The 24632-nt window shown below is 39.2% G+C and overlaps 1 protein-coding gene across 6 annotated transcripts in view; it reads right to left on the bottom strand.

Annotated features, from left to right (window-relative positions):
• The window catches only part of LOC136864211 (tRNA:m(4)X modification enzyme TRM13 homolog), a 397328-nt gene extending 383843 nt beyond the window's left edge, over nucleotides 1–13485 (bottom strand). For 5 of the 6 annotated variants that reach the window (XM_067140912.2, XM_067140913.2, XM_068226213.1 and 2 more), the window contains exon 1: nucleotides 12709–12730. The gene's annotated coding sequence lies outside the window, so the exon portion shown is untranslated. Of the gene's footprint in view, nucleotides 1–12708; nucleotides 12731–13477 lie in introns of those variants that run through there. The other variant, XM_068226212.1, reaches the window with a different exon arrangement.
• Nucleotides 13486–24632: the final 11147 nt, after the last annotated feature.

The following is a 24632-nucleotide window of genomic DNA, read 5'->3' as shown; positions in this document are numbered from 1 at the left end:
TGGTTGATACACAAAACTGTGTTGTGATTAACTATTAAATTCTCCGTAGGAATAGCCTTCTTCCATAACCTAACTCTTTCTTCATCAGAAGGATACACAAATACTGGAGTGTACTCTCCTCGTTTATAATTGGCTTTGCAGCCAGGCACACAGCAACTCTTAGGCATGATGATTTCTCTCACTGATAATCTTTAATTATATACACATCGTGGTTGATAATAAAACACTGAATGAACTAACACAATTAATTTTATACTATGGATTTAATATTACAGAAATAAACCACGAAATTAAAACACTGAAGAGCGATCTTATTGACATATAGCCTCACATGAATACATGCTCACACTAAGTTTTCTTAATAATGCAGTCGATAACGACTCATCTGAGTAAACATGTGGCCAATGATAAAAATTTCGATAAAAGAGCTAAGAATTCACATGTAACTCATCAAACTCATGTGCTGAACTTTTACCCTAATGATCAGCTGATTACTTTTCCCCGCTCGCTACAGTACGGCCTGTACATCACGGAGGCAGTGCCATAGCCGTCCATCGCTCAACTTTTTATTCTTAAAATACTCTTTAATTACATAATAAAATTTTTCAAATTGAATATAATGTCCTACTCAGTCTAGTGCTTTAAAGTAATCAACTAAACATATTCTACAATATTAACGATACAAACTTTTTTTTTTTTTTTGCTATTGGCTTTACGTCGCACCGACACAGATAGGTCTTATGGCAACGGTGGGACGAGAAAGGACTAGGACAGGGAAGGAAGTGGCCATGGCCTTAATTAAGGTACAGGGCGAGTTGGCCGTGCGCATAGAGGCGCGCGGCTGTGAGCTTGCATCCGGGAGATAGTAGGTTCGAATCCCACTATCGGCAGCCCTGAAGATGGTTTTCCGTGGTTTCCCATTTTCGCACCAGGCAAATACTGGGGCTGTACCTTAATTAAGGCCACGGCCGCTTCCTTCCAACTCCTAGGCCTTTCCCATTCCATCGTCGCCATAAGACCTATCTGTGTTGGTGCGACGTAAAGCTCCTAGCAAAAAAATTAAGGTACAGCCCCAGCATTTGCCTGGTGTGAAAATGGGAAACTACGGAAAACCATCTTCAGGGCTGCCGACAGTGGGGTTCGAACCCACTATCTCCCGAATACTGGATACTGGCCGCACTTAAGCGACTGCAGCTATCGAGCTCGGTATACATACAAACATTTTAAGGTATGCTAAAAATTAATACAGTACTACCGATATGTCATAACATAAGTAAGTAAATTTGTACCATTACACCTGTAGTAAATTGAAATACGTTTCAGATAATACTAAAAACAGTCTTTTTTGGACACTGTCATTGGTTGGATGTCAAAATGGTCAAATGTTGATTTTGTCCATTCTAAATACATGAAAATCAACAAGCCTATGCTTGTTTTGCCTTCTCCAACAATAGTATATTTGATGTGATGTTTTCTTCCCTCAAAGTTTCAAGTTTCTTTACTTTTCGAATATCTTCAAGTTTCTTCATTTCCAAGGGTATCTTTTGTTTTTCTGCTCTATTTTTCCCATCTTCTTTTTGACTGTTGGAGGCTTTCCTCATATCTTCTGTGGGCAACTCTGCCATTGTTCAAGAGTGCTTGGGTTATTGGTAATTTCTGGATGCTTTCATAGAATCTTATTGCAATCTGAACCGAACATTGCGCAACTAAGCAGTGTTCATGTAGATTTTCAACAAGTAAATTTTTATTTATTGAAAAACCACTTTCAACAGTAGCATTTCCATGAGAAAAGACTAGATCAAGTTTAATAACTTGCCACAGTTCCTGATATTTTATGTTCGCCATCAAGAAGCCTGAATAAAAGTCATCAAAAGTCTTGCAGGTGAACTTGCATTTTCTAATTAAGTTTTGAAATGTGTGCTTCACAACAAAAACTACTGTACTGTGTTTTAGGTTTTCAGCAAAATCATCAGAAATTCTGTTAGCAGTGTACAACGATTCTAATAATATGTTAACTCTCTGTTTTCCTTGTTCTGATTGAGTGAATATTAAAGGTGATAAACCTTGTACAGTAGTCGTACTTAATACGACATTTTTCTAATAATTTTTCAGTCACTTTGATCAGTATAGTTTGACACACTAATCTGAACTTTTGAATATCAGTTTCCTTTGGTTTGGTTTCTTTACGAAGCTTTTTGGTTTGGAAACCGATATCAATAAGAGGGTTGGGGCAAAAGTCATGGCAACTATTTTTTTTTTCTTGAAGATACCAGTCCGGTTGGAAAATGTGACATATACAAACAAAAGGACAAGGTGTTAACTACATGTGTAGACAATGAATAGCACTGAAATATCATAACACACTAATTTATTACGGTAGTATACAGGGCAATATGGCCTTCCCAGTGCAAAAGAATGACAACACAGTACACATGAAGTTGACATGACAAACCTGGGGCTAAAGACTCTCAAAGTAGTCCCCTGCTATTGACACCACACGCTGCCAACGATGTGGGATTCAAGTATAAAAACTTCATGTTTATTCCGTATTGAACCGAGAATCTAATGGAAACAAGAGAGGTCCACCTATTCAATACCATATAATGTTATAAGAAAAATTATAACATTTTATTATACTCGGTACCGGTTTCGATGCTGGTGTGCATCATCATCAGCCAAAAATAAGAAAAATATACATAGACAAAGTTACAATAAACAATGCATAAAGTACATACAAATTTTACAAAACCGACAAGACAAAATTAAAAACGGGATCCTTAAGCAATAACCTATGACCTAAACTTAAAAAATAGCACCAACTGTCTTAAAACTATGAATATACGTCCTCTTGATAAAAGTCCTCTGAATCTAAAAAACATTAAACCATGTGCGAGCAGATTAAATTTGAGGACAAAAACCAATGCTTCACTATCATAAAAGTCCAAGAGCATAATTTTAATTTTGTAAGAACATATGTATAAAAGGTTTTCTTGCTAAACATTCACTGAGTATTAGAGTAACCGGTGCAAGAATTAAGAAACCATTTTTCTATTGGTTAAAAATGGCTGTCATTAAAATAACACAACCAGTCAAAAGACGTAACAACTTCCTATTTTGCGTGATAAAACATATGTCTTCTCTAACTTAGCCGCTTTCTTTAAGTATTAGATAGCAAGATCTTTTTAATGAAAACTGGCGGACGCCGTGTTTCCAGGGTACTGTTCTCGGTTCAAATTAGGACCTGAAGCAAATAAAAAAGAAAAGAATGTCAAGAAAGGCTTTTTAAAAAAATCTTGTCGTAAAACTTTTACGTGAATAAGAGACTCACCTCTGGGAGCGTATATATTATGTGTTATTAGACATTAGGGAAGACACTGAGAGCCGCAAGACACCGTGACCAATGCACCTGCGCAATGCACCCCTCCCTTCCCCTCCAACGCGGGTGCATTGGTCACGGTGTCTTGCGGCTCTCAGTGTCTTCCCTAACGTAAAATAAACGGTGGTTGGTTCGCGTGGATGTTGACGGGGTGGAGGGAGTACCTTTGGTTGTAGGGCTGTTTTGACTTATGTTATGTAAAAAAAAACAAGGCATCACTGGGATATGTGTTTAATTGATTGTACAGTTGAAGGTGTGCCGTAAAACTACCTCTGTCTACAATATTCATCCATTTATACAGGTGAAAAGTTATTTGTTGCCTAAAGGCAACAGTATGCAGAGGGTTAATTTGGTCTTGTCGGTTTTGTAAACTTTATATGTACTTCATGCACTGTTTATTGTAACTTTGTCTATGTATATTTTTCTTACTTTTGGCTGATGATAATGTCTTTGAGGTTGAGCCAGAGGTACTCCTGAAGCCTGTGGTAATGTGATGGGGAGGGCCCACGTAAAATAAACGGTGGTTGGTTCGCGTGGATGTTGACGGGGTGGAGGGAGTACCTTTGGTTGTAGGGCTGTTTTGACTTATGTTATGTAAAAAAAAACAAGGCATCACTGGGATATGTGTTTAATTGATTGTACAGTTGAAGGTGTGCCGTAAAACTACCTCTGTCTACAATATTTGTCCATTTATACAGGTGAAAAGTTATTTGTTGCCTAAGGGCAACAGTATGCAGAGGGTTAATTTGGTCTTGTCGGTTTTGTAAACTTTATATGTACTTCATGCATTGTTTATTGTAACTTTGTCTATGTATATTTTTCTTATTTTTGGCTGATGATAATGTCTTTGAGGTTGAGCCAGAGGTACTCCTGAAGCCTGTGGTAATGTGATGGGGAGGGCCCACGTAAAATAAACGGTGGTTGGTTCGCGTGGATGTTGACGGGGTGGAGGGAGTACCTTTGGTTGTAGGGCTGTTTTGACTTATGTTTTGTAAAAAAAAACAAGGCATCACTGGGATATGTGTTTAATTGATTGTACAGTTGAAGGTGTGCCGTAAAACTACCTCTGTCTACAATATTTGTCCATTTATACAGGTGAAAAGTTATTTGTTGCCTAAAGGCAACAGTATGCAGTAGAGGGTTAATTTGGTCTTGTCGGTTTTGTAAACTTTATATGTACTTCATGCATTGTTTATTGTAACTTTGTCTATGTATATTTTTCTTATTTTTGGCTGATGATGATGCACACCAGCATCGAAACCGGTACGAGTATAATAAAATGTTATAATTTTTCTTATAACATTATATGGTATTGAATAGGTGGACCTCTCTTGTTTCCATTAGAACGATGTGGGAGGCGCTGAATACCATCTGCCTCAGCATTTGCCGCACCATGTGTGAATCGAGTCACCTGTTGATGCACAGCATTAGCAATGTCCTCTCATGTTGCAAACCGCCTACCACACCTTAATCTTTCGAATGAGACCAAAGTCACAGGGCGAAATGTCGGGAGAGTACGGTGGGTGCTCCAATTCTTCCCATCCCCAACGTCGCAGTAGCTGCCCTACACTGTGCTTTATATGGTTTTGCATTGTCGTGCAGGATTATTGCACTGTCCACAAGATCCGGATGTTTATCCCGAATGCCACGTTGTACCCGTCGCACCAGGAAGTCCCTGTAGTACTGTGCGGTCACTGTTCTGCCATGTGGAACAAAGTGGCAAACAATGACACCCCTGACGTCATATGTGATGATCACCATCAATTTGATTGGGGAAGGATTCTAATGGACCTTCTGCCTCCTTGGTGATCCAGCATGTCACCACTCCGCGGACTGATGTTTCAGTTCTGGTTTGTATGCCCTGGCCCAAAATTTGGCGATTATTCGTGACAAGAATTGATCGCCGTCCTGTTGCCAGCATGAAAGGTGGTCGGAGCATATTGCATAGCGCACCCACCTTTGAACTTCCGTCAGTGCATGCGGTACCCACCGCGATGCGGTTTTGCGCAGTTACAGCTCATTACGCAATATCCTGTGGACGGTGCATTTCTCTATGTCACTTGCCCTCTCTAACTCCAGTAGTGTCCATTGTCTGTCATCATCCAGGAGCTGCTTGATGACGGCACGTGCCACGTCGGTCCGCACACTGACAGGTCATCCCGAACGTTGCTCATCACTGGTTGACACACGTCCTTGCTGAAACTTTCCTACCCACCATGCCACTGTACGGTATGGTAGGGCATTATTCCCAAGGGCTTCCACTAATTCACTGTGACATTCCATCGCATTTCTCCCTTGGAGAACGGGTATTTTGATGTAAACGCGCTGCTCAACACAGGTTACTTCCATCTCGCACGACACTCACCAACTGACTGATTTCACAGCCCTCGCTGCACTACTACCAGCAATCACAGAGCCATCTGTTGTTCTGCATACACACTATGCCTGCAGAACTTCCACATGACACATATACGTTTGTTTTTCCGTTCACATATCTACAAGACAAAAAATAGTTCACATGACTTTTGCCCCAATCCTTGTATTTTTCAAGTCACATTAGTTAAGCTTATCTTAAGTCCAAGGAGAAGAGAGCAGATGTACTAGAAGATCGTTTCTGACTTTTTATGAACCTTTCTGACAAACTACGTAAAATGATTTGCAAATCTGCAAACAAATACCGAGCTAGTTGAACTGAAGTTTGAAATTTTCTTAGAAACAGTTCACATTCTACGCAGATGTTTTTAAAAAATCCCACTTTGCACTTGATGAAACTGTCTTTTGTTTGTGTCTGAAATATTCCTTAATGGTTTTGTATTAAAAATTTTCTTGAATCAATGAATTACTTAACACTAACAAAAATGTTTAAAAATCTGTCACTACGTGCCACATTATCCAACCATCTAGTGGTACAACATTTTAAAGGAAATACGGTATTGCCAGTAAGAGTGGTATATTCTGTGCGGCGGGCAGGACAATAATTGAAAATGTAATATGCATCTCGCAAAAAGTCATGCACGTTCCACTTTGCAACTAGCAGGCCAGACCCAATCACTCCATTTATCACATGTAGCCCACAAACTCCAATGTTAACGAGTTTTTTCCGATCAGGATTCTCTCCCTTCATTCTATCTTCTAACTTTTTCATAAAACTCAAATTAACATTTGGGCCATCCACTGAAACTTGAAGAATATTTTTTTGTCAAATCGAGGATTGTGGCAACGTTTAGTTAAGTAACAGAGGCTTGCAGACTGAATGCTGAAAGGCATAACAGTCTATAGTGATAATGTATATAATGTATGTTCAATGGATGGATTCCTGCACTAAAACTTTCAAGTAAATCTTGCACAGTAGCTTGGATATGCTATTATATTTTTCTTAGCCAAGCATTGGGAAATGAAGCAGCCCGTATGAAGAAACCATGCCTGATCTTTAGTGTCTCGTTGCTCTGCAGTCATGCTCTGAAGCTGACGTTTATTGCATAAATCAGCGAGTGCAAATGTGTGTGGATCAGCATGTGTAAATAAATTAAACAGGCCTATTATGTCCTGTTAGAAAATTGGTAAGTGGATTTTAATTTTCAAACACTTTTGCACAAAATTATTCGCCCATTTTTAATTTTGCCCACGATGTTTTAACCAAATTACTTTTAGCCAATCGCACATTTTGCCCATGACAATTCTGTCCGTGTCAGTCATTTTTTTTTGTTTTTTTTTTTTGTTTTTTTTGCTAGTTGCTTTATGTCGCACCGACACAGATAGGTCTTCTGGCGACGATGGGACAGGAAAGGGCTAGGACTGGGAAGGAAGCGGCCGTGGCCTTAATTAAGGTACAGCCCCAGCATTTGCCTGGTGTGAAAATGGGAAACCACGGAAAACCATTTTCAGGGCTGCCGACAGTGGGGTTCGAACCTACTATCTCCCGAATACTGGATACTGGCATGTCAGTCTTTCTGCCTACAGTTTTTCTTGGTGTGGGGTGGGGGGAGTAATCCTTGAGGACATGCTCTCCAGCTTGATGATGATGATGCTTGTTTTAAGGGGCCTAACATCGAAGGTCATCAGCCTGAATGCTCTCCAACATAAATCCCATTATTTTGAAAGGTGTATTGAATAAATCTTACTTTGTATGACTCTTTGCTAATGCTTCTATTGTTGCAGAGAAATTAAAATTACTCAAACCAAACCAAACCAAACCCCATGGCACTACAGCCCTTGAAGGGCCTTGGCCTACCAAGCGACCGCTGCTCAGCCCGAAGGCCTGCAGATTGCGAGGTGTCGTGTGGTCAGCACGAAGAATCCTCACGGCCATTATTCTTCGTTTTCGAGACCGGGGCCGCTATCTCACCGTCAGATAGCTCCTCAATTCTAATCACGTAGGCTGAGTGGACCTCGAACCAGCCCTCAGGTCCAGGTAAAAATCCCTGACCTAGCCGGGAATCGAACCCGGGGCCTCCGGGTGAGAGGCAGGCACGCTACCCCTACACCACGGGGCCGGCTTAAAATTACTCAGCCTACCAATTTTCACACCAATGACATCTGAACCAAAGCTGTACCATCAAACAAGGGAAAGGACGTGTTGGAGCACTAAGGTATGCAATATTACTCCTATGACAACAAGAAACAGGGGAGACACAAATACTGATGATGTGAAAAGTGTTGTATATGCTACGGCTCCTGTTCTACAAACTACGATACAAATAACATCACTACCGTATATTATCCACCAGACCTCATACCTGCGAGGTCAATGCTAGCGACATAGCAGTGCATGAAGTTGTACATGGCATAAAACATAGGGCACTAGTGCATCAAACTGAAGTGCCAGCATCTGTGTACAGAGCTGGAATTTCACTTGTAGCTGGAGTTGAAGAGGGAAAAATGATATATCCAGAAAAAAATATCAACTAAAACCCAACCCTTGCCATCTACACTCCAGGAGGTAAAAGTTACACATTTGGATGATGTGGCAAATCTACATCCGTCGAGCTTTCTTCTCCATGAGTCTGCCCCTATGACAACAGTATTTTGATTTACTGTACGAAAGTATTCCAACTCACTTGGCAAGCAGCTATGTCCTTTTTGCTGGCAGGATGTTCAAAATAGTACCAAACATATATGAACAATTGTACATCATACATGGATTATCCATCAATACATCTTCCCACTGGTGTATGTACTGACAGTTGGAAGAGACAAAGCCACGTATGAGACGATTTGGACAGTTACAAAATCATGGCGCACAGAGAAATTTGTAATTATAGTCTAAATCTCTTTACAGATTTGTTTCAATGAATGCTGTGAGGACTGTGTTTCATGGTAAAAACATCCATGGATTCTTGGTCCACTTCTCAGAAAGCACAAGGAGGTATGCTGCATCCTCTTGCTAATTGGAAGCCCCATGGCCTACGCTGAAAATTTAGACTTCTGTCATTCAATAGAAATGCTGCTCACCACTCCCTTCATTCCAGTGGTAGATATTTATGGAGCGTTTAATTTAGTATACAATGATATCCACGACAATGTCCAAAAGATGGCACAGTATGTGGATGACATGCCAGAGGAAGGTACCATGCCGTAACTCCACGATATCTACTCAACGTGTGGAAAGTGTAAGAACAGATACACTGTGGACAGCAGCGTACAAATAATATAGCTGAAGGAAGGCACCCAAAATTTCAGAAATTATTGTTTACACACCATATATCATTATAGAATTTTTTAGAACATTTACAGAAGATGATTGACAATTCCATTACCACTACCATTAAACACGAATATCTAAAGATCCTATGAATAAAGAGGATCTACTCAATAAAATACAAAATGATGCCTTTTGTAAGCAACTACCATACAAGGACAAAAATAACGTTCTACAGTACCCGAGAGCTGTAAGCTATAGACCGAAATTATATGACGAACAGGAGGACAACCAACAACTACCTTACCCATTATATCATATTCGCTTTCATTAATTTATGGACAGATGTCAGTCTGAACATGTTCATGTTTTCCTAATTCACTGTCCAAATTCAGGGCAAAAATTATGACCATATTAGCAGTGGGCAAAAAAATTGGGTAACAAAATGGTGTGGACAAGATAATGACAGGCAACATAAAGGTGAAAGTAAGAAAGCAGTACGGTAGGTAAAAAGCTTGGGTTGAGGGAGAGGGAGAAAAAGGGCATGATAACACTTATATCTCAAACTGTATCATGGACACAGTAAAATGTGGCTGAAGTTTCTGTGTGCAAAATGAACCGTTATCAAATTTTATTTCTTTTCACTTCATCATCATGACCAACATGCAAGCAGCAAGAATCAGAATCACCACTGCTGTCAGGAACAAATTTGATAAAGGGTGGCTTGAGGACTAAGTAGATGGTATGCCTATCCCAGGATGGATTCAAGGAAGTATCTGAACATGGGCACATACTACCCTATATTAGTGTTATAATGACTGAAGTGAAAATCTCTAAATGAGAAACCAATGTGACCTTGTACAGGAATGTTTTTCTTTTGTAAATAAGTAAATAAAAAAATAAATAAATCAACCAATCCGTCCAACCATTACTGAACCACAAATTCGTGTTCAGCATCAGTGATTATGGTAGGCAGAAAAACATCTCTAATGATAACAATGCAACTTGATGATTTTGAGACCTGGCAAAGCTAGCGCTGACGCAGAATTATCTGATAAGATAATCAGTTAAGTGGGGAATTGCAGAAAAATGAACATTATTGCAGCAAATGATCTAAACTTACCAATGTTAACTGGGAAGCATTATGTAAAGGTAGCTGGATATAAGGACATGTCCAGATAGAGGAGGCAAATCACTAAAATTTTATTTGATTACTCTTTGCATGAAGGAGTGATACCAAATGAATGGAGAGTTGCAAGAAGAGCCCCAGTGCACAAGGGGAAGGGTGATAAACATAAAATGGATGATTACAGGCCAGTTATTTTGAAATGCTTTGTTTGTAAGCAATCTTTGTGATTATATTAAGACATATTTGCAAAATTACTAACTGCTTCAACTGACGGCAGTTCAGGTTTGTATTGTACAATTGTACTGTACTGAACAATTTGCTTTACATCGCACCGACACCGACAGGTCTTATGGTGATGATGGGATGGGAAAGAGCTAGGAGTGGGAAGGAAGCGGCCGTAGCCTTAATTAAGGTACAGCCCCAGCATTTGCCTGATGTGAAAATGGGAAACCACGGAAAACCATCTTCAGGCCTGCTGATAGTAGGGTTTGAACCCACTATCTCCCAGATGCAAGCTCACAGCTGTGCGCTCTTAACCGCATGACCAACTCGCCTGGTGGCAGTTCGGGTTTGGCACAGGTTAATCCAGCGAGACTCAACTTGTAGGATTCCAGAAATATATAGCAGATATTTTAAATTCAGGAGGTCAAATGGACTGTTTCGCTATTGACCTATCCAAGGCCTTTGATAAGGTAGATTGTGGGAGATTACTGACGAAAAAAAGGTTTAATGGACTAGAGAAATGAGTGGTTGAATGGGTGGCTTAATTTCTAGAAAATAGAACTCTGAGAATTAGAGCAGGTGAAGCATCATCTAATCCTGTAATAATTAAGAGGATGGTCCCACAGGGCATTATTATTGGACCTTTATTTCTTATATATATGTATATGATATGAGGTGCATTTTTTTAACAATCTGATTTACGTCACACAGACACAAACACGTCTAATGGCGACAATGGGATAGAACAGGGCTAGGAGTGGGAACGTGTTCATGCTAGTTGCTTTCTAGGAGTGGGAACGAAGCAGCCGTGACCTTAATTAAGGTTCAGCACTTGCCTGGTGTGAAAATGGAGAAACTACGGAAAATGATCTTCAGAGCTGCCGACAGTGGGGTTCAAACCCATTATATCTCAAATGCAAGCTGATAGTTGCATGGCCCAAGCTGCACAACCACATGAATGAGTGAAGAACTGGAATTACAAGGCTATCTGCAGATGATGTTATACTGTATAGAGCAGTAAATGAGTAGCAGGATTGTGAACGATTGCAAGGGGACCTACACAATGTTGTGAGACAGACAGCAGACAGTATGATGGTAAACAGGATGAAAAGGCAGGTAGTATGTTTTACCAAGGGGAAAAGTCCTCTCAGTTTAAGTAACTGCATTGATGGGGTGATAGTACCTCATGGTGAACATAAGTACCTAGGTGTTAATATAAGGAATTTTCTTCATTGGGGTAATCGCATTAACGAGGGTGTAAAGAAAGGTTACAGATCTCTTCACATGGTTATAAGACCCCAATTAGAGTATGGTTCCAGTGGATGGGACCCCACACCAAGACTGCTTGATACGAGAAATGGAAAAGATCCAAAAGAAAGCAGCATGATTTGTTCCAAGTGATTTCTAACAAGAGAGTAGTGTTATGAAAATGTTGCAAACTTTGGACAGAGAGGAGTAAGGAGATAAATGCTCGACTAAATGGTAGGCCTATGTTGCGAGCTATCAGTGGAGGGATGGCGTGGAATGACATCAGTACATGAATAAGCTTAAGTGGAGCTTTTAAAAGTAGATGCTACCAAAATACGAATATTAAAAACGTTGTGATTCAAGAGGACAAACAGGGGCAAATATTCATTTAAATGACGAGGAGTAAGAGACTGAAAAATTTTATGAAGGGAAATGTTTGATAAAGTTCTCCAAAGAGGAAAAAAAAGGGGGGGGGGGAGGGGCCTATCTTAAATAATTTATGACAGTAACTTGAACATCAGTACAAGAGGAAATTGTGTGAATAAACTCGATGCGCTGCATTCAAAAACTAGGAAAACCATCTTCAGGGCTGCCGACAGTGGAATTCGAGCCCACCATCTCCCAAATGTAAACAGTAAAAGCTACAAGGCTGGAACGACAGACTAAAATGATAAACATGTGACAGGATTGTGTGGCATAAATAACCAATCTGAATTGACAAAATCTTCAGTTTTATTCTCTTTACACAATAGATAGGTAACATACGGTACCGTAATGATCAAGTTCCAATTCTTAATACTAACACATTTATTTTGAATAAACGTAAGGTTATCAACCATGGTCAGCAATACAGCACTTTTCTAAAATGGATATTTGAAGTGATTCTGCTCCGATAACTACCGCATTATATAGCAGATTATGAAGGGCAGTACTTAGGCCCATATTATATCAACCTTAATCCAAAAAATTGGAGTAAATTGAACGTAAAATTTAAGAAAAATCTTATTCGAAGGTGGAACTAAAATAAATGAAAAAATGTGCAATGTTTGTTCGAAAACACCTCCTATAATCCAAAGAAACAGAGTTTAAACTAACCTTCCTGAACCTGACAGCGATAACTTTGCTTGCTTGCTTGCTTGCTGATGCTTATTGGGCTGTGTCTACGACATTTCACCCAGTCAATACTCGCTTACGCATATAAACACACTAGTCTAAATGAAAACACTTCAATTCAATAATTGATGCCTGAACTTGCAAGTAGAAAAACACAAAACACGAAACTTCACTATATCACATAACTACCCCATTTTGCTAGTATAGACTGTTGTCATACGGGAAACTTCCAATCTTGCAATCACACTGCGTTTAAAGCGTCACCCACACGAAGAATCCAAAATAGCACTCACAAGTAATACACTAATGATATGAGGAATCACTCAAATGGAACCTGAGAAAGCATGAGTAATTCTCACTGGATATTATAGACAAAATTATAACACGATCTTGGCTTCATCTAGAAACAAATTTAGCACTCTAATAATCTCTTCTGTAGGATTACAGAGCAAACAAGAAACACTGGTAGGAAAAACCTGCTTAAGTCGCTGGAGGTTAGCCATAAGTTTTTTACGTTGGTTAGCATACAAAGAACATTCAAAGAGGATGTGATTAGAATCGCCATTACGGATATCTGTACCACACAAACAGTTGGTATCTTGCGTTAAATGGAACCGTGATCGATATTGTGGTGTGAGGGCATGATTAAACCGTAACCGAATGATGTTAATAATATGTCGTCTAGTATAAGATCCTCGTATAAACCAAGGTTTAACTAAAAGGCTTGGTTGTAAATGATAATAAAATTTACCTTTGACTTGTGCAGTTTGTCGGAAGAAATTCTGCCAGTCTGAACGTCCCTCCTGTCGAAAAATAACTACATAATCAGAAGCTGGAACCATATTGTTAGTATTCGGAACAGGAAGACGAGAAGCTTGTTTTGCAAAACAGTCTGCTTTTTCATTACCGGCGATACCCACGTGACCTGGTACCCATACTAAAGTTATGGAAATACCGACATTGTCAAGCATATAAAGGATACTCTTGACATTGTAAATATACCAATTATAGGATAACTCATCAGAAACCAAAGATTGTAATGCACTCAGCGAATCCGTATAGATTGTAGCTCGCGTATATCCCTTTCGCTGAACAAAAAGTAAGGCTTGTTGTATGGCAAATAGCTCCGCCGTAAAAATCGAACAGTCACTAGGCAAACCATATTGTTCACTAAAATTTAGAGAAGGTATATAATAAGCGGAACCGACTCCATTAATGTTCTTTGCCCCATCTGTAAAAATGTTTATGCTTCGTGGAATATGAGAAAATTTCACTCGTTTAACTGGACATATCTCGATCCCCTGCAGACAAGGAAATGTAGTAGAGCCATTACGCATAGGCCAAATGATTTGAGGCTTAAAATGAGAAACCGGATAGGGTAAATTATAGGGTAGTAAAGTAGCACTGTGTATTAAGGTACACTGCTTCGACTTTAATGTATTAAATGCATGAAACAATGCAGGCAATCTGCTTAAACCCTGGCGCCTAACTGAATAATACTCCGAGAGTAACTGTAACTTCGGAATTAGAGGATGACTTGTGAATGAAAACTTTTTAAGTAAATATTTCGTTGCAAGTATTTTTCTACGTACTTGTAAGGGAGCTTCGCAGGCTTCAACGAGGAGGGCATTGGTAGGTGTGGATTTTAAAGCTCCAATACAGGATCGTATTGCTTGATATTGACAAGTGTTAAGAATATGTAAGTTAGTAGAAGATGCTACGTCGAAAATATGTGATCCGTAATCCAATATCGTCCGAATAGTGGTTTTGTACAGAGATAGCACCACAACGGGATCTGCCCCCCATTGCCTACGGGTTACGGCCTGTATAACCTGAATATACCGTTCACTCTTCGAACGCAAATATAAAAAATGATGTTTCCATGTAAGTTTTTGATCGATAAATAACCCAAGATATTTATGGTGGCTAACCACTGGTATTTCATACTGATCAAAGGCAAGTGGCGATCGGTCATAGGTTCTGCGATGTGTAAATATCATTGCTCGACATTTCGCTATGGAAAGATTTAACCCATGGGCCTCTAACCATGTTCTAGCTTCATAAAGCGCGAGACTAATATGTTGTCTACAGAGCTGTAAATCTTCGTGTGTACAATAAATCAAAAAATCATCAGCATACGCCTGTATGCGAGCATGACGTAAAATGACCGTTTCAAAATCTTTCATAAAAAGAGCGAAAAGAATACCACTCACGATAACTTTGAAGTTGTAGCTTTATTATTATTTATTTCTTCTTGCCAGTGTCGCCAACCCATAATCGTATTCAGTCGCTAACTTCATGAAAAATATCGCTAGATTGTCGCTAAACGAAACGTTAAAAGTCGCTAGAAATGTCGCTAAATTTAAATATCATATATTGTTTTTTTGCACTACATAATGCATCCGATACTAGTGATGGGCTAGCGACGGAATCGAGTAGAATCGAGTAATGTGCTCTTAGAATCGGTATTACTCGACTCCAGACTCGAGTCCAAGCATACTGGTGTCGCTATCTGTGGACATGCCTTAGAACTAAAATCTACTGTAATGGAGTGCACGGCATTCAGGGTCACCCACAGAATATTTTTGTGGTGTGGAGTGCAATAGGTTTGCTGCTGATGATTGATGTTGTTCAGTCATCGGTCGTCAATAATTCGATTGTTATGATTATTATTATCATCATCATAGGCACTAAGGGTTGTGACTTACTAACAAACTGTCAGCTGTTTAGCTAGAACAGAATGACGTTCTGTCCGCTGATTTGCTGCGTGAACGTACGTCACATTCTGGACGCCTCATCTTAATACCCGACATTATATCTGCCGAAAGTATGATGTACATATAAACTGCTGTAATTCACCTGTTCCCCCGGACGATTGTAGGCTTTGGCGCGGTTAGCAATAGGCTATGGTTACAATAAATCTATCATACTACCGATCATATTAGCACATCTACGCCCGTGTATATGCATAATGGCTACATGAGATATAATTTACCAGTAGCGAAGCAATACAATGTGTGCAGAAATACCGTCTATAGTCTACAAATAGCACATGTTTAAAATACACTAATTACAACATACATACCGTGACAGGGATTTGAAATAATAATAATAATAATAATAATAATAATAATAATAATAATAATAATAATAATAATAATAATAATAATAATAATAATAATAATAATGTTATAACTTTTACGTCCAAGTACGTACATTTGTATGGTTTTCGGGGATGCCGAGGTACCGCATTTAGTCCCCCGGGAGATTTTTTACGTCCCAATAATTCTACCGACATTAGGTTGACGTATTTGAGCACCTTCAAATACTACCGGAATAAACCAGTATCGAACCGGCCAAGTTGGGCTATGAAGGCCAGATAAGCTATATTATCAATATTAGAATAGATGGCATATTCAGTGAAGTGTGTGCGAGACGCCGTAAACGGATATTTTCATATCTTATTATGCGTATTAAGTGGCATTATTATCGTTCTCAAGTAATTATCAAATTTAGGTTATTCCTTTTGCGCATTCATTCAGTTTTTTCATATCGTACCGCGCTCTCGCAATCCCATAAACCCTCAGCGACCGCTTGTACGCATGCTTCATCCATCTACGAGCCGGCGAGTGAGCGAACGTGTGACGTCATGCTATCATCGAGCCTTCGCAAGCGAAGCGAGTCCGAGCCTGGACTCGAAAGAATCGAGTACCGCGATTCCAGGCATCACTCGCGCACATCACTATATTCTACAATTTGGTTAGTGAATGGAAGATCATGGCGTCTGTGTGAAAGTCGGCACCGAATATATTAAGCGATTTAAGTGGTTGTGATGTTTTTGCAAGAGTGACATATAGGGAAGTGTAGGCGCAATTTGTTATAGGAAAGCATCGACATTTTCGCTAGGTGAATTCAGGAAGGTATAAAGAAGAAAGTAGTGGTGGGGACGGAGCGAGTAGAACTGTAGAATAACTCGGTTCTTCAGGATTTCGTGACGTCACAGCGGAGCACCGATTCAACTGGAATACTCCGTATAGCGCTGTAGGTGCTTCAGTTAAAGCTTCCAGCCAAGCCACACTCGCAACATCGCTGTGCTCTTGTTCAGACTCCAGACTGAGACGTGTGTTCTATTTGTGTTTCATTATACTACATGTATCTTTGTTTAAAGTGTTCTACCGGTATTTGAAATAAGAAGCAATAATGCCATGAAAGTCCTCCCAAGCATGGCAGTATTTTACTAGCAGTCCAGGTAGAAAATCCGCTAATTGTAAAATTTCCTATCAAATCTCTTGTACATGTGGAGGAACGTCAAATTTATGGAATCACATAAAACGGGCGCATCGTAAGGACATGGTACAAATACAGTTGCACATCGTGAAAGTAATTCCATTCTTACGTATGGATGAGACTGCGCAGGAAAAAATAAGTTGTATAGGAGTTTGGCTATTTTTGTATGCGAAGACATGCAGTCACTGAGCAGGAACGTATTCTCCTTGAATGCAAGGCATTCATTACATGCGTTACGATAACGCAAAGAACTGTCTGAAGTACGATTTAGGTTGTTTCAAGAAAAATATTAACGATTTCATCTCTCAGAAGTTCAAAAGATCCGCACAACTGTACTAGTTCCGTTGCTTGACTACGTGTGGTGCTGGTGTAGTCTCGCCATCTGTTCCACTCAAGAAAGAAAGAGACAGGTATCGGAGGAGTTTAGGATGTAAGGCATCCATCTTAAAATTGCATTTGGTGGCAGACATAGTTCAAAAACCCTCCGAATGATGTTGCTGCAATTGAAACTTGGTCAGACTTTGTTACCCCATATGCGTGCTACCCCCTGTTAGCAACTTGGAGAAAGTCGGCATGTCCAAGTTTACTGCGAACGGGATCCACGGATTACTCCCCAGCGAGAACCCAACGTAACGAGACTAGCCAATGCCCCTGGGGTGACTTACCTCCAGTGCTTGAGTTGTGGCTGACTAGTGAGTTCATTCATTGTGTGTTTTGCTGATTGGTGAGTTCATTCTGGGTGTGCTGTATTGAATTGTGTTGTATTTTATTTCATCCAACTGATCATACAGTGATATGGGACACGTCAATAATCGTTATTTGCAGTAACAAAGGATAAAACAGCAATATACATGGTATGAGAAATAAAGAGAAATATACAATGTGGTAAAGAAGCACAGATAAAAAGAGGCGATACATGAGTTAATTTTCAAGAGCTAAGTATTCTAACAATGGTTAGAAGCAACTTTTAATAATCCTTTGTTAAATTTTGAACATGGTTTTACATGCTTAATGAAGTCTGTCAATTTAATAATAAGTAAATGTACTCCTGCATAACTCAAACTTGATTCATAAAGCTTAGTTTTGTGTGTTTCTATGTGCAGACTGTATCCATTTCTAGTATGAACCCGGTTCTTCTGAGAGTGAATGTTCCTGTGCTACTCGTCATTTTCGGTATTTTTTAATATTTTGTGCAAATGTGGGATTAACGATGGATGAGTCTAAAACGGATATAACTGTACATCTGTTTGAAAAGCCATTGACTGGCCGTTCGTTTGATGAAAAGATTCAAATAGTTAAAGCCGGGAGATCTCTCCCCTCGCAAATTTAAAAACAGAAAACAAGAATTGTGTTCGCACGTTCAATCCAGAAACTTACAGTAAACTGTTTGGCTCTGCGGCTCTGAGTTACTAAACAAATTATTATGTTGGCCTTGCTTATTGTTTGTTGATGAAAATTCCCCTTCGAACAGCAAGAAAAGATTGTCATATCCACGCATGGATATCCTTAGGTACCTTTGGTAAAACTAGGATAGATTTGTAGTTGGATAAGCAGAAGCAGAAAAATGTTCTAAGGCACTACGAAGCCGTTAACAAAAATAGGGAAATTCTGAAATGGCGAACTGTGGTGACATGCTTTTCGGGGAAGCAAAAGTTACTATTCCGTGGGCACAATGAGGCTAGTGAATCCAATAACAGAACATAGAACTAATTAAATTGTTAGCCGAGTTTGATGAAAAATTAGACAGTCACTTCACAACAGCGAGTGTATTTACAGGACTCTTTCCACTCATTCAGAACGATTTAAAGCATCTGCACCGTAATGACCGCTGAAATAAAGATTCAGGTTGGGAAAACTAAATTCGTAGAAATTATGATCGATGAGACTTCTGATGTTTCGAACTTTTCACAGTTATCTATTGGCCTCAGATACGTTCATAATGGTGATGTTGTTGAAAGATTTGTTGGTTTCTACAATGTCAGTTCGGATAGGACAGCGAATGTATTGGTGAGACTTGCGATTGTGTGTCTGGATAAATTTGCCGCGAAAAATTAGTTGCGTAGACTTTCGATGGAGCGGCGGTACTTGCAGGTCAGCTGAATGATATGCAAACTAAATTAAAAGAAGTAGTTCCTGAGGCTGTATTCACCCGCTGCTACGCTCACAAGCTTAATTTAGTCCTCTCTCAAGCCGTGTCATGCATAGAAGAATGTCGTATATTCTTTGCAACGATGAGTGGCTTTGCGACATTTTTTAGCAATTCTTCTAAGAGAACGAACCTGCTGGACAGTATCCTCAAGAAAAGGTTTCCTAAACTTGCTCCAACAAGGTGGAGCTATTTTAGCCCTTAAGTACAGACCGTCGCGGGATATCGTGCTCCTCTCCAAGAGCTTTACGAAAGTATTTTAGAGGAACCTGGGAACTGGGATAACAATAAAATTAATGAGGCAAGCGGGTTTCTCGCGAAGTTAACAGAATTTCAGTTCAATTTTCTTCTGACGTTTTTAATGAAATATTTTCATTGACTGAAGTTCCTTGGATCTAAGACCCTAGACATTGCATATTGCACCAGAGAAGTGAATTCTTTAGGAACTAAAGTATCTATAATGCGAAACAGTGGATTTGATAACATCTGGGATAGAATAGAAGAGAAATTTGATCCACCCAGGAAGAGAAGAATGGAAGAAACTTCATTTTCGGTAAAGATGAGTATAGGAGGGTTTAGCTGGAAATACATGATAGTATTCTAGCACAGTTAAAATATCACTTCTGTTCATTAGGAGATCTATCCTTCAATGAAAAGCTTGATTGTAAGAAATTTAAATTTTTATGGCGAATTTCCTGAAGAGCAATTCAGTAAATTACCGGGCGAGTTGGCCGTGCGGTTAGGGTCGCGGAACTGTGAGCTTGCATTCAGGGGATAGTGGGTTCTAACCTCACTAAAATTGTTTTCCGTTGTTTCCCATTTTCACACCAGGCGAATGCCGGGCCTGTACCTTAATTACGACCACGGCCGCTTCCTCCCCACTCGTAGGCCTTTCCTGTCTCATCATCGCCATAAGACCTATCTGTGTCGGTGCGACGTGAAGCAAATAGCAATTCAGTAAATTGATTGAAGTTTATGGAAAATATTTTGATATAGTACGACTTAAATCCGAATTGAGGGCAATGTTCACTTCTGAGCACTTCAAAGATAAGACTGTGGCTCAAATCCAGAAATTCCTATTGGCCAGTGGTTTCCACAGCGGTCTTCCCGAGCTTTATAAGTTGTACAGATTGATTACAACTATTCACGCTACATCATCATCTGTAGAACGCACTTTCTCGGCCCTAAAGGGAATGAAATCTTTCGTCCGCAATTCTCAAAATCAAAGTCGTCTCTCTGCATTAGGAATGATGTCTATAGAGAAGGATCTTCTTGTTGAGATGAACACACGTGAGGACGTATACAGTGACGTCACCAAGGAATTCTGCAAACATAATCTCAGGGTCGAGTTCACTTACATGTAATTAGGGTGAGTAGAATTGAAATTTACTTAATACATAGTATTACTGCATGGTTACTAGTTGCATGCCTCGGTGGAAATTCCAGGGTACGCCACTGTCACTGAGGTTTGTCGAGGATAGAGCCAGACCTGTATCTTAGATCCTTTCCAACAGAACGAACAAGATCTAGGCCACCACAGCTCAATTGGTAGAACTACCAATGCGAACTCGGGAGTTTGTGGGTTCGGACCCCACTGGTGTCCGGCTGCCCATTTTTTCTGTACGTAACATCTCTTCGACACGTACTAAATGTACGTAACACGACCTAATAGGTTGAAAGTCGATTTCGATTACAATGCGGTCGTGAAAATTCAATATTCAATATTCATTGACCCTTAAGTGAACTTGCTCTTGCTTACTTTAGCGTACCTGCTACGTACATCTGCGCCCGCATAGGAGGTGTTTTCATGTGCTGGACAAATTTTTTCAGACCGAAGGTCGTCGCCTTCTGCAAAGCGATCTGGATCTCTGATATTTCTGAATGGAAATCCCTCCTATATAACACCTGTTCCGTGCAATACAGAACACTAACAGCACTTCCCCTTACTGTCTGTGTACAACGTGTTGTGTCTTGATTTTAAAGCTTGTCACAAGATGAAGAATTGAGTTCATTTGTATACTTTACTTATTTCCATTACTGATGTTATCTTAACAGATTTTTCAATTAACTTCTTACCACATAGTTATAAATGAAATGTTTGACATTATATGAGTTTAGGCACATTTCAAAGCACTAGATTTCGTTTCGTCAGTTATCAGATTATGGAATACGGAACGTTTATCCATATGCATTAATATTTATTGTAATTATTTATTCATTTGTATGTTTGTTTCTTTATTTATATCTACTTGACATGCCTCATATTAAGCACAGATTTCTAATTACACTGTTTGTTAGGTAATGTGTTAAATTTATATTACATTATCAAAATTGTGCAAATAAATAATAATAGAAAGTGCGGACCATAGTACCACTGATAATAATTGATAATATTCTTTATAAATGTAAACTGTAGCTTAGAAGGTCAATATAAAGTTTAAATTTACCGCTATAATGTTGTACTCGGTTCTGTACTCGGTTTTAACCGAGTAATGACGTCACAGTACTTGCTCCGAACCGAACCGCTCCGTCCCCACCACTAGAAGAAAGGTCAATATTTATCTCGTTGTTAGCAGAATTTTGTGCGTAAAGTGACAATTGATCATACCGTGCAGTGTCAACTTTATACTACACATAACTTCAAATTACACGGCCGGTGGATCGTTACGAGGTGGTGACTTTCATCATGTCAGAGAAGTGTACAGCCTCAGCAGAAACAGATCGGTGCGACATCTGCAAAAAGCAAGTCGCCGATAAAGACGAAGCTGTAGAATGCGATATTTGTAACAGATGGCAGCACTTCGATTGCAGGGAAATGACTAAAGAGGAATTGATATAATACAAAGAAGATACTGCATGCTAACTTGGCTATGCAGTAAATGCATATCCAAAATAAGGGCAATCAATATGGAAGAAGAACTGCTAGATAAACTATCGACACGTATTCAAACTACAATAGAGTCCGTGAAGAATATCTTAGAGCAAGAAGTAAGGGAAGAAGTGCACAATGCGTTGCGGAAGGAATTCGAAACTCGCAGATCATCAGTAATTAAGTGTAAGGCGCCGAATCCTCCCGAAATACAAGGGGAAGGATCATCTTCGAATATCGGACCACCGAACCCGCATTCAGCAATGATTACCCCACATCAACGAGGAAAAATGGGACGTAAGGCTTGTGTGGGAAATGATGGACCCGCAATAGAGCCACAGCACAAAAAATAAGAAATGAGCTCCAAAGCTTCGGAAAAAGAGAGGGAAAAAGAAGGAAACTAGCTCAGAAGGGGAAGGGAAACCCAAAGAAGACAGGGATCTCCCACGAAATTACATACAAGAGAAAACACCGTATTGAAAACGACCGTGAAAGGGACATAATTGATCTGAGGAAAACGACGAACCGGAGGAAAGTACTAGTAATGTTTATGAAAAAATAAAGAAAAGGAAAGCAGACCAACAAAGAGGAACGAATCGCAGGAACTTAGAAGTCACCAGAGGAATAACAACACAAAAACCCTTGAACACAAAGAACACTCACTGAAGGAACCAGTACGAGGTATGAGAGAAGTTACGAAACTGAAAGTGGCGGAGAGAATTGCCTGGTTATACATAGTGTCCCCGACGTAGTCAGTCAGCGAACACGAGACACCCCAGGGGTGCTCAGTTCGATGGCTGTAGGCTTATAAAATAAATGAATGTGGCAGGATTAACATAGGGTTCGAAAATAAGCATGTTCAAAATGTAGATCAAATATGATACTTTTATTGAATAAAATGAGATATTGGCCATCCTGCTGTCTGTGATAATGGATATGATCACTACTTTATATAATTTACGGTGGCACATCAAATGCAAGCAAATGGAATGGTACACGTAAGTTGTTTTCCCTACCATCCTAACAGAGTATTTTACATTATTTCCCTTTATTCGATTTAATGTTATTAAAGTAGTAAAGTCGAATTGAAATTTGTGATTCAAAAAATGAGGTCTTGACCAAACATTCCTCGAACAATCTGGAAAAATTCATTAATTTTAATTACGTGTATAAAAAGAAATATCCAAGATTCATTAGTTTTACTTTCATGGCAATATAATATTGAAATTCGTTTTATCAAAATTTTAGTTGACATAAAAAAAATGAAAAGTTGAATTTGCCTTTATTTTTTTCTAAGTTAATCCGAGACGTCGGATATATCTGTTCATGTCGTCTCACATCTCCTTTCGTGAGAACTAATACAGAACCTATGATCATTTGGTTATAAATTGAACAAAATAACGCGCCTTCTGGGCTTGCAAAAATTAATAAATGGAGAAATATCATCAGTGTGGAAATCCTATCCATCATCCATCAATACTGTCAAAGTGCCACACATCAGCACATCAAACACATAGAAAATAATTATCTACAACTAGAAAATCACTACAGCTAGAGCTAACTACTGAAATTGTCAAGAAGAAAATATATACAATACTTATACGTCGTCGAGTGTCGATCAATCTTATCACTCTCCTGTTAACACATTCCAATATGTTCCAACAAGATCGAGTTACCGCATGAGTGCGAAATACTACTTTGAAGAATGAGCATGCCTGGTTACGAACCGAATACTATTAAAATATATAATTGAAGATTTGTTCTCGCAGACCTAAGGTCTTCATGAACATCAACCCGTACCTTTACTCGAAATTATTACATTTCCTAAACACGATTGGAATATTATCACGAATTTGGTCGTACATCGAGTAACACGGACTTTATTTTATCATCTGAAGACACTATCATCTTAACTACACTGCATAGCGTCTGGAAGATTCCATATTTTCATTACATCCTGATCGGCATCAGGCACAACAGTATTACAACATTAACATATGAATAAGTCAGTTTCACGAAGATTCATATCCTACGCAACTATTCCACCCAATTTACACATACAGTACATCACAATGACGACTCTAACTTGCCGTATCCCAATATCACACATGTGTAGTCGCGAAACATGAGGACCTACCATCGTCCTAAAATACATCATATCCTCCTCAGATGCGTCTCGATGATTAATTAATCCAATTAATTATCTCATGCTACAATGCACGTTCTAAAATTAAATTCATACATGTAATCCAGAATTAATATCCCGATGACAAGTTATGTCAAATGTGAGGTACAAGTAGAAGTCCTATTTCCATAAAATTGTCGAAAATATTAGCAAAATATTACTTCATCGAATTCGCCAGACATAGATTAGCTCACATTCATAAGGAAATTCACACCATAAGCAAGGATGGTTTCGATAACACATGGATAACTCTATCAGAACCCTCGCTGTCAAACTCATTGCCACGTGGTCATTAATCAGCCAAGTGTGCTAATTTTATGACCTATCCTATCGGAAGGGACAACCAGAAAAATGCCTAAAAAATAAATTACTAGATAATGAAGTATAAATCTAAGAAGAAAGAAAGAATAGAATAAAGC

Source organism: Anabrus simplex, chromosome 2, assembly GCF_040414725.1.
Source record: "Anabrus simplex isolate iqAnaSimp1 chromosome 2, ASM4041472v1, whole genome shotgun sequence".
NCBI classification, from domain to species: Eukaryota; Metazoa; Arthropoda; class Insecta; order Orthoptera; family Tettigoniidae; genus Anabrus; species Anabrus simplex.
The sequence above is the reverse complement of the archived record's forward strand: the minus strand, read 5'-3'. Positions and strand labels throughout refer to the sequence as shown.